Source organism: Carcharhinus amblyrhynchos, chromosome 21 (genome assembly GCF_965287045.1).
Source record: "Carcharhinus amblyrhynchos chromosome 21, sCarAmb.v2.hapA, whole genome shotgun sequence".
Taxonomy (NCBI): Eukaryota; Metazoa; Chordata; class Chondrichthyes; order Carcharhiniformes; family Carcharhinidae; genus Carcharhinus; species Carcharhinus amblyrhynchos.
This window is the reverse complement of record NC_137344.1, coordinates 6922241-6933511: the sequence shown is the minus strand read 5'-3', so window position 1 is coordinate 6933511 and position 11271 is coordinate 6922241. Positions and strand designations below refer to the sequence as shown.

The following is an 11271-nucleotide window of genomic DNA, read 5'->3' as shown; positions in this document are numbered from 1 at the left end:
GACTGACATTCTCATGCAGGAAGTTATAAGAACATAAGAAATAGGAGCAGGAGTAGGCCATCTAGCCCTTCGAGCCTGCCCCACCATTCAATAAGATCATGGCTGATCTGAAGTGGATCAGTTCCACTTTCCCGCTTTCTCCCCATAACCCTTAATCCCCCCTTGCCTTTCAAAAACCCATCAACCCGCGTCTTAAAAATATTTAGCGAGGCAGCCTCCACCACTTCAACGGGCAGAGAATTCCAGAGATTCGCCACCCTTTGAGTGAAGAAGTTCCTCCTCAACTCCGTTCTAAACTGCCCCCCCCACTTATCTTGAGGCTGTGCTCTCTAGTCCTACTGTCCTTTCTGAGCGGGAAGAATCTCTCTCAAGAACACATTTCAAATAAGAGCAGTAGAAATCTCCACTGTGCCCTGCACAATATATATCCCTCAACTAACATCATTGAAATAGATGATCTATTCATTATCACATGGCTGTTATTAAGGCCATGTGTGCAAGTTAGCTGCATTCTACATTTCAACAGTGATCTCACTTAAAACTTACTAAAGCACATTGGGACATCCTGACGTTGTAAATGGTGCTACATAAATTTGTCCTTTTTTATTGTTACTGGATTTGACAGGCTATAGGCTGCCCTTGAACAAAACCAAAGGAGATACACACATACAGCAAATAACTGATCAGGAATGTGTGATCTTTCACTGGGTGATGCACTGGATGTACAGAATGTGGATGTATAGAGAAGTGAGAATGACTGAGTGCACATTACTTCTGGTGCTGTGAATAGTTTGGATTTGCTTGCTGTTAGACAATGGAGTGGATGTACTTTTAATTGCAGACAAACAGGAGAGTTCCAAAACACAGGACACATGCTATATCGGTCAATGGGAGACTAATAGTAATCCTGAAGTAATATGGATCAAAATACAGAAGAATAAACTACTGGAATACTTTCTCAAGCATAATCATGGACCATTCCAATGGGTGTCCATGGTCACCAATATTTTCTACAGGAATCGTACCTCCAGGAGAAGGATGTAATTACTGTTGTGTAGGACATCAAAGTCACCAGTGCATTGCTTACTGTTTTGTGTAGGTTCTTGTATTATACTGAAGGAGTTACCTGTTGTGCAGCTACTCAGGAAACCTAAACATGTCTGAACAAATTACCTGGAGGTGATTTGCTCATCTTGGGTTTAGTGTTTACCTTGACAGAATTTCAGGAACCAATCCAATACTTTCACACTTTTGCCTGGTGGATCAGTTAATCACTGAGCTGTGATTTTTTTCATTTTCACATTGGAATAGATGATAAAAGATCAAAGTGCTTCTAGTATACTTTCGATCATTGTAATAGTCATATGATACAATAATAATGGAGTTATTGACTAATCGTAGCAATCAATCCCAAGCAACAACTCATCAAACAGACCCAAAAATGTCAAATGAATATATGAACAAACAAATTAGAAGAAAGAACAGACCACTCAGCCAGCTTGCTCTGCCATTCAGTAAGATCACGGCTGATTCGATTGTAACCTCAAACCTACCTTCCACCCACCCCGATAACCTTTTATCCCCTTTCTTATCAAGAACTGGTGCCTTAAAAATGGTCAAAGACTTGACTTCCACTGCCTTTTGAGGAAGAGACTCACAGCCCTCTCAGAGAAATAACTTTCCTCATCTTTGTCTTCAATGCACTACACCTTATTTTTAAACAGTGACCCCCTAGTTCTAGATTCTCCCACAAAAGGAAACATCCACTCTACATCCAGCCTGTTAAGACCCCTCAGGATCTAATATGTTTCAATCAAGTTGCCTCTTACTCTTCTAAACTCCAGCAGTTGCAAGCCTAACCTGTCCAGCCTTTCTTTGTAAGACAACTCATTTTGCAATTATTAGTTTAGTAAATTTTCTTGGATATGCTTCCAACACATTTACATCCTTTCTTAAATAAGGAAACCAGTACTGTACGCACTACTTCAGATCTGGTTGCACCAATGCCTATCTAACTAAAACATAACCTCCCTACTTTTGTATTTAACTCCCTTTGCAATAAACAATAATACTCTATTGGTTTTCCTAATTTCTTGCTGTACCTGCATACTAACCTTTTCCAGTTCACGTCCTAGGACATCTCGATGGCTCTGTATCTCACAACTGTGCAATCTTGGATAATATGCTGCTTTTTAAAATTCTTCCTGCCAAAATGGACAATTTCACATTTTCCCATATTATTCTTCATTTGCCAGATTTTATCTATGTCCCTTTGTCACCTCCTTATGTCCTCTTCAGAACTTCCTATCAATCCTTCCTATCTTTGTGTCATCAGTAAATTTAGCAATCTTGCGTTAAGTCCCTTGATCCAAGACATAAACTATAAGACGTTGAGGCCCCAGCACTTATTCCTTTGGCACATCACTTGCTACATCTTGTCACCCAGAAAATGACCCATAATGCCTATTCTTTCTTTCCTATTAGCTAACCAATCTTCTATCCATGCCAAAATGTTACCCTCTGCACCATGACTTCTTATTTTCTGCAATAACCTTTGATATAGCGCCTTCTTGAAATCTAAGTACAGTACATCCACTGGTTCCCCTTTATCCACATCATCTCTTACTTGTTCAAAGAATTCCAATAAATTGGTTAAACATGATTGCCCTCTCAGGAAACCTTGTCGACTCTGCCTGCTATGTTGAATTTATCTGACTCTCCTGCTATAACATCTTTAATAAAAGCTTCAAACATTTTCCTTCTGACAGATGTTAAGCTTACTGGCCAACAGTTTCCTGCTTTCTGTCTCCCTTTTTGGATAAAGGAGTTACATTTGCTATTTTCCAATCCAATGGATCCTTCCCAGAATTTAGAGAATTTTGGAAAATTAAATTGAGGACATTACCTATCTTAGTAGCCACTTCTTTTAAAGATCCCAGGATGAAATCCATCAGAACTTGGAGACTTATCAGCCTGCAGCTCCAACACTTTGCACAAAATAAACCCCCACTGCCGATGGAGAACTTTGGGAATTATAGGTTGAAAGCAACTTATGTCCCAAATTACAAATATATTGTGCCTCAGATGTAAATTTCTGCAAGTTATCTATTTAATTTACATTTGATTGGATCATTACCATCAACTTGCACCATCTCCCTGCAGCATTTTTCCAGACTAACTTGTTATGACCTACATTATCTAGCTAAGAAGACAACTGGCATTTCTTTGGGAATCAGTTTGGCAAGGTAACACACAATGCGATAGAAAATCCTCTCTGGCAGATTTCTTAATCAAATATTTAAAATAAGCCCTCTGTAGTATACCAGAATGCTGTCAGTATCTTAATTTCAACGGCCTCACATAGGTGTGGAATATTTCAGGATATAGACTTTCCCTGGATATGGCAGCTGTGACGCTCCCTACTTTGATTCCAGATGATATTCAAAGCCAGCAGACAAGGTCCTGAGTCCCATTCCTCTGCTCTTTCCTGTGTTCCTGCAATTGTTTCTCCTTCAAGTATTTATCCAATTCCATTTTGGTAGGCCACTATTGAATCAGTTTTATCCACTCCATTAGTCAGTATGTTCCAAATCCCAACCACTCATTGTATACAAAGGATTTTTGTGAAGCTGTCAGCAATTGAATTGGTTCCTGTCTGAAGCAGAAACATGGGATGGTTTCTCAATAGTTTGGTTTGGAGACTTACAGAGAGCGGTCAGTTTGAGCAGGGGTCAGATCTGAAATGGATTACTAGAAATAGTGATGGGAAAGATTCTTTTGTAACTTTCCATGAGCAATTAAGTATGTACTTAGAAAGGAAAACATTCAGCAAAATGTAAAGAGCAGGGAGTAAAATTAAGCTTTTAACTTATTCAAAGAGCTGGCAGAGAGAGTAATTATGGGCTGTAAAATTCTCATCATTTGTTTCAAAATCTTTCTGTGGCATTAACCCTCCTGATCTCCACAATATTCCCCAACAACATTCCGTAGATCTGAGTTTCTCCAAAGCTGATTGTTTAGACACCCTTTATTTTCATTGCTCCACAACTCATAATTGTGAAGAAACTACTTCTCCCAAAGGGTTGTGAATCTGTGGAATTCACAACCCCAAAGTGCAGTGGGTGCTGGGACAGTGAGTAAATTGAAGGAGGAGGTACACAGGTTTTTAATTGGTAATGGGTGGAAGGGTTATGGGGAGAAGGCAGGAAAATGGGGATGAGGAGCATATCAGCTCCTCAAACGGCAGAGTGGATTCAATGGGCCAAATAGCCTAATTCTGCTCTGATATCTTTTGAACAGTCATGTCTTCAGCTGTTTTATCCCAAAACTCTGAAACTCCCTCACTTAACCTCTTTGCCTCCCCAACTGTCTCTCATCTTTACCTCATCCTGTTCCATAAAGTCTTCCTTTTAATTCAAACTTTTGGTCATTTGTCCTGATAGCTATTGAAGTGGCTTGGTATCAAATTTTGTTTGATAATGCTCATGGGAAACATTTTGGGATGCTTTAATACATTAAAGGCGCTGTATATTGGTCCTGTGATACAATACCTGGCTGGGGATATAAGATAGACACTAATAAACCAATAAGGATTTGAGGAACAGCTTTTTCATTCAGAGTGATGAGAATGTGGAACTCACCATCAGGTGGAGTCATTAAGGTGAACAGAATCAACACATTTACGGGGAAGGTAGATAAAAATAAGAGGGCAAAAAGAATAGATGGCATCAAGTGGAAGGAAGTTAATGTGGAACATAAACTTTGATATTGACCTGTTGGTTTGTTAATCGTATATTAATTAATTGTATGCAGGTAGTGAGCTTTAACTGGAGATTAACATGTGGTTGTTTGGAGAGAAGGTGCTTGCTTGCGATATGATTCCCTGTAAATAAACGCTTATAAAGTGTGTAAACATTGGCTCCGGTGCTATCAGTCACCACCTGGCTTTCTGGGGAGTAACAGGGTTGAACTGTCCCGTCATTTCCATGGCTTGCTTCTCAGCTAAAAACTCCATGTCCAAATTGCAGGCATATAATTTAATAGAACATAGATTTACAAGTTATAATTTAACTGATTACAGCAGATGGAAGTTGGATAGAGATTGAAGAAAACAGCTAGAGGGCTGCCCCTGTTTTCCCTTTACTCACTCCAGCTGCTGCTCCTCTCTCACTCACTCCAGCTGCTGCTCCTCTCTCACTCACTCCAGCTGTGGCTCCTGCTCCCTCCTGTGTCCGCCCCGGCCGTGACTCTCCCTGTATCCACTCTGGCTGTGACTCCCCGTATCCGCCCCAGCTCTGACTGTGACTCCCCGTATCCGCCCCAGCTCTGACTGACTCCCCGTATCCGCCCCAGCTCTGACTGACTCCCCGTATCCGCCCCAGCTCTGACTGACTCCCCGTATCCGCCCCAGCTCTGACTGACTCCCCGTATCCGCCCCAGCCTGTGACTCTCCCCGTATCCGCCCCAGCTCTGACTGACTCCCCGTATCCGCCCCAGCTCTGACTGACTCCCCGTATCCGCCCCAGCTCTGACTGACTCCCCGTATCCGCCCCAGCCTGTGACTCTCCCCATATCCGCCCCAGCTCTGACTGACTCCCCGTATCCGCCCCAGCTCTGACTGGCTCCCCGTATCCGCCCCAGCTCTGACTGGCTCCCCGTATCCGCCCCAGCTCTGACTGGCTCCCCGTATCCGCCCCAGCTCTGACTGGCTCCCCGTATCCGCCCCAGCTCTGACTGACTCCCCGTATCCGCCCCAGCTCTGACTGGCTCCCCGTATCCGCCCCAGCCTGTGTTATTTGGAGGTGCGCTCCTCTGGAAGAGTTGGCGCAGGCGCGCCGGGCGCAGTTCCCACAATGCCGCGGGGGGACGCTGACAAGTGGATCCAAGATGGCGCAAAAGTAAAGGCTGAGGTAGGAGGCGAGTTGTGTCGCTGATCGATCTACCGCGGTCGCGGGGTCGGCCGCTGCTCCCGGGGCTCTGGCGGCGGGAGGAGAAGCTGTGAGGAGGCGGTGAGGGGAGTAGGCGAGGCCGGCGCGGGGATTTTGTGGCCTGGCCTCCGCTCCGAGAGCTGTCAGTCTGTTGTTGTTTGAAGGGGAGGCAGTGGGGGGAAGGGGACCGGGCCGGGCCGGGCCGGGCCGGGCGGGGGTCCGTGTTGCTGTGGCTGCCGCTCTGGGTTAATCCGAGGCCCGGCGACAGCCGCCTCCAGGCTGCCTCGTCCTCCCTGGCGGTAGTCAGCGCCGCCGAGTTTGGGAGGGAGCTGAGCTGTGGGGTGTGTAGGCCCAGCGCTTGTGGTGGCCGGAGTGTGGAGCGTGTAAACAAGCGGGGGGGAGGGGGACGGGACTGGGGTGCGGGGAATCGCCCTGCTCTCCCCACTCTCTGGATCCCACAGTTTCTAGGTCCCAGGAAACTCCTGCATCTTTCTCATTACAAGTGTCTGTGTGCTGTTCCAACACTCCACGGTTGCCCTACATTTACCTGCTGCCTTTAGCAGTAGCTGCAAAATTTCGAACTTTAGAGCAAGTAACGTTTTTTTAATAAAAACGTTTTTTTTTTGACCACGCTCGTGTTGCATTGTTGATTAAGCACCCATGTGAAGGTGAATTGTTCCGTCCAACTATTTTGATCTCCTTATACTAACAATATTGCCTGAACACTTGTTTTGGATGTGTGATTACTACTATATTACTTCACTTACTGGTATCCAACAAGAACTTTTATCAGTTGAACTCACCTGATGTTTATAGTGGTCACTGCTGACAAAAAGTTTAAACACTTTTGCAGCCCCATTTCGAACACCCAGATATTACTCTTTTAAAAAATCTTATGCTCTCGCTGAATTCCAAATCCTGGACTTTATATTTTGTTTTCGCCCTGGTGTCTGGATGTGTGAAATTATACTGATGAAAGTTTAAGTACCTGAATTGGACCCACAAGTATCTTTGTCTTGTTCCTCAGCATTTTGTTTTTAATTGCATGTCACAATGTTCAAGGATAAAAAAAATCTGACAATATTTTCTCTCATTTGGGGACGTGCTTTAAGTTTAGTATGGATAGTTAGGGACTTCCAGTGGCAATAATAATATATTTCTTGCTCATCACTCCCTATGGATGAGCATGAGCTTGAGGTTGAGCAAGGTGGTTATTCCTTCAGACATTATGTGCCTTTGCCCCCCACCCCCCACCCCCCGAATTATCTTCGTCAGCATTGACTTGCAATCATCATCATCCAGATTCTTTTCTTTCTGTTCAATATCCACTCAACTATCTGTCATACTACTTTTGAGATACTTGCATTATGCCTTATTGAAATAAAACTTTTTCTATTGTACTAATAAATGATGTAATAATTATTTTGGAAAGGACTGTAATTTTTGACCAGAATTGCATTTCTGCTATTTGTGATACGCTAATGGGCGTTCCTTCTGAAGTCTCATTTCACCAATCTTTACTCTTCCACTCCCCAGCCATACTCTTAACTGTTTTCATTAAATAACCCCAAAATAGAAGTTAAACCATTATTGAATTCAGGATGCTACTTGTGTTTTTTGTTATATTTGATGATTCTAGTCCAGTGAGTCCTATGATGCCGGTTTTTCCTTTGTCAGTAGTATCTTATGAAAGAAATTAAAATGGGAGGCAATGGCATTGTGGGTATTATTGCCAGATTATTAATCCAGAAACTCAGCTAATGTTCTGGGGAGCTAAATTCGAATCACACCATGACAGATGGTGGAATTTGAATCCAATAAAAATATCTGGAATTAAGAATCTACCGATGATCATGAAACCATTGTTGATTGTTGGAAAAAATAATCTGGTTCACTAATGTCCTTTAGGGAAAGAAACCTATTGTCCTTACCTGGTCTAGCCTACATTTAAGTCCAGAGCCACAGCAATGTGGTTGACTTTCAACTCCCCTCAAGCAACTAGGGATGGGCAATAAATGCTGGCCAGCCAGCGATGCCCATGTCCCACGAATAAATAAAAAACCATCAATTTAAAAACAATCTTTCCACGAGAGAAACTTTTTCAGCATTTTTTAAAAAACTATCTGAATTCTGGTACTTTCCAGCTTACAGCTGATGAAGTGACTTGTGTTCGTGTCTTGAATGTTGGCTCTTTAAGCAGCTGTCTGGAGGTGTGCTGAGTGGCTACCGTTGACTGTTTACTTAGCATTCTATTTGTCCTTTTTCCCCCAGCAAAGGACTAATTTGTGCCCGCGTGGTGCTTTCCCTCTAGTTTTAGCTAGAAGTGTGTGCATAAAACTGCACGTTATTGCAATGGTCCACGCAGCATCAATGCTTGCTGTCACTGAGCTCAAGAATACCCAAGACCAATTAGACTGTACTACCTAAAAAGCATTTAGTTACATGGGTATAGAGGGATATAGGCCAAACACGGGCAATTGGGAATAGCTTAGTGATTTTTTTTGTGTAAAAGGGCGACATGGCTAAGTTAGGCTGAAGAGCCTGCTTCCAAGCTGGAAACCTCTATGACTCCATGCCTTGCCACTCTGGCTGACATCAGCTATTTTAGCACAGACCATGGTTTACCTTGGACTTTCTCATTCTGTTTGCCTTAGTACCATATGGCATTAGATGACCATGTCCATTCTAAACCCCATTCCTTCAGTATTGTTGACCTGTCATCCCTTTTTCTTATTTCAAAACTTCTAAAATGAAGTTCCTGCCAAGCTGTCTTACAAGATAATGAAGGGGTAGATAGGATAGAGGTGGAGAGATTCTTCCCGCTTTAGAAAGGAAAACAGAACTAGAGGGCATAGCCTTAAAATAAGTGGGGGGGGGGGCAGTTTAGAACGGAATTGAGGAGGAACTCCTTCACTCAAAGGGTGGTGAATCTCTGGAATTCTCTGCCCATTGAAGTGGTGGAGGCTACCTCGTTGAATATATTTAAGTCATGGGTAGATAGATTTCTGATGGACAAGAGAATTAAGGGTTATGGGGAAAAAGCGGGAAAGTGGAACTGATTCACTTCAGATCAGCCATGATCTTATTGAATGGCGGGGCAGGCTCGAAGGGCTAGATGGCCTACTCCTGGTCCTATTTCTTATGTTCGTATTCACATGTGTGGCCATGTAGCAAGCTAGAAGATGCCTTGGTGTTAAAAGCATACATATGTGCAAAATAAATTAGAGGTACTGTGCATTGCAAAAACTGGCTGCGTACAATAGTGAGATTTTACTGGGACTGTTACTCCAGAGGGATTTGTTCATTGTCCATCCTGCCACTCCAATGACACAACCTGTTTATGCTTGTTTTTAAAGACAAACTCACTGCACTGTAAAGTGCTCTAAAGACTCGTTTCGTGTAGCTTGTTTTACTTTAAAATATGTTGGATTGCTGTTCTGCACAGGTATATTTCTCACTTAAATCCAATTTTAAAAATCTAGCTTTTATGGATCAAATTGAGTCACAAAGCAATCTGGGAATAGTTCTAATTGATTTATTCTTTGTAGCTAGTATTACCTTTTTATTAATATTAGTGACCCAGCAAAATGGTGAAGGAAGCCAGAATACTTTGGTGATTTTAATTTAGTCATACAGTTTAGAAGAGGCCCTTCAGCCTATCCAGTCTGCACTGACAAAATTACACAAGAACTACTGTAATCCCACTTTTCTGCATTTGTCCCTATCTTTGAATATTATGGCATTTCATGTGTGCATCCACATACTTATTTAAGGTTGAGGTTTCCAGCCTCTCCTACTGGAAAATGCACTAGAGAATGCAAAGGCCATGTCAGATTTCACCCCAAGCTTGTCTTGTTGGATATGTGTTAAAACACTTGTGTTTTGACATTCCCAGTGATGGACAAAACTATGGAGAAGACAAGTGACAGTTAAAGTATACAGTTGGCCTGAACAATTGACTTCAACATAATTGATAAAGACCAGTTGAAATTTGAAGCTAATGGTTTGATATAGTGTGTCACTAATAATTCCATACATTGAATTTAAAGAACACTTACCACATCAAACTTCTTGGGGAGGAAAAGAAAATAGGTGTTCCTGTGATTGGCATGCTGTTGTTGAGCTAATTTATACAGACTTCAGTTCTATTTGTCATTTGTGATGAGTTTATTGCTTTCATTTCGGAGTGATGCCATTGGCTACTCCATTCTGCCTTGGTGCTTATGGGTTAAGGAGTGGAAATGTCAGCCCAAGTTCCTGTTTATTGACATTGACTTTCTCCTATAGGAAGGTACACATTGAAAGGGGCCCAGTGAAAACAGGATTAGATTTAGCTCTGATACCTTGTATGACAAAATAGGAAATTAAAGAGGAAATCCAAATTGAAACAAATCAATATATACAGTACAGGACATCTTCATATAATGGATCACAGAATCGGTCATAGAAGCCCATCAAGTCTGAAGTGTTTTAGATCTACATTTGTTACTCAGTATATAATTTTCACAAGTTCCGGCATATTGTTTTATTGAACAGGGATTTTGTTTTTAATCTAGTACAGTTTATGATGTACAATCTTTTGGCATTGTATGCAAATGTATTTTTATATGTATATTTTCTTGATGGGATTATAACATCCTTTTCATTTGTTCTTTATTTCTTAGTTCTTTGCCTGTCTCCCTTCTCTGCTTTGTCCTTTTTTTGGTCAAGCAACACTTTACAACTAAGGAAACTATCCTTGGAACTAGTGGAAGTGTTTTCTTTGTCACTTGGTTGATATTAAATGTCACTTGTTCATCTGACTGATTGCTATTTATGGTGGTGGTAAGGATGACGTATTCTTTCCATTTTGCTGATATTCGTGCTTTCAAGTGAACATGAGAACATAAGAAATCGGAGCAAGAGTAGGCCACCTAGCCCTTCGAGCCTGCCCCGCCATTCAATAAGATCATGGCTGATCTGTCGTGGCTCAGTTCCACTTTCCCGCCCTCTCCTCATAACCCTTAATCCCCTCGCTTATCAAAAACCCATCAACCCGTGTCTTAAAAATATTTAGCGAGGCAGCCTCCACCGCTTCAACGGGCAGAGAATTCCAGAGATTCACCACCCTTTGAGTGAAGAAATTCCTCCTCAACTCCGTTCTAAACCGCCCCCCTCTTTATCTTGAGGCTGTGCCCCCTAGTCCTACTGTCCTTTCTGAGCGGGAAGAGTCTCTCCACCTCTATCCTATCCATCCCATTCATCATCTTATATGTCTCAATGAGATCTCCCCTCATTCTTCTAAACTCTAACGAGCACAAGCCTAGTTTATTCAGCCTCTCCTCATAGCTCAACCCACTCAACT

At 42.4% G+C, this 11271-nt stretch overlaps 1 protein-coding gene across 3 annotated transcripts in view; it reads left to right on the top strand.

The window, feature by feature from the left end:
• Positions 1-5856: 5856 nt before the first annotated feature.
• The window catches only part of helz (helicase with zinc finger), a 260171-nt gene continuing 254756 nt past the window's right edge, over positions 5857-11271 (top strand). For all 3 annotated transcript variants that reach the window (XM_080209367.1, XM_080209368.1, XM_080209363.1), the window contains exon 1: positions 5857-5909. The gene's annotated coding sequence lies outside the window, so the exon portion shown is untranslated. The remainder of the gene's footprint in view (positions 5910-11271) is intronic.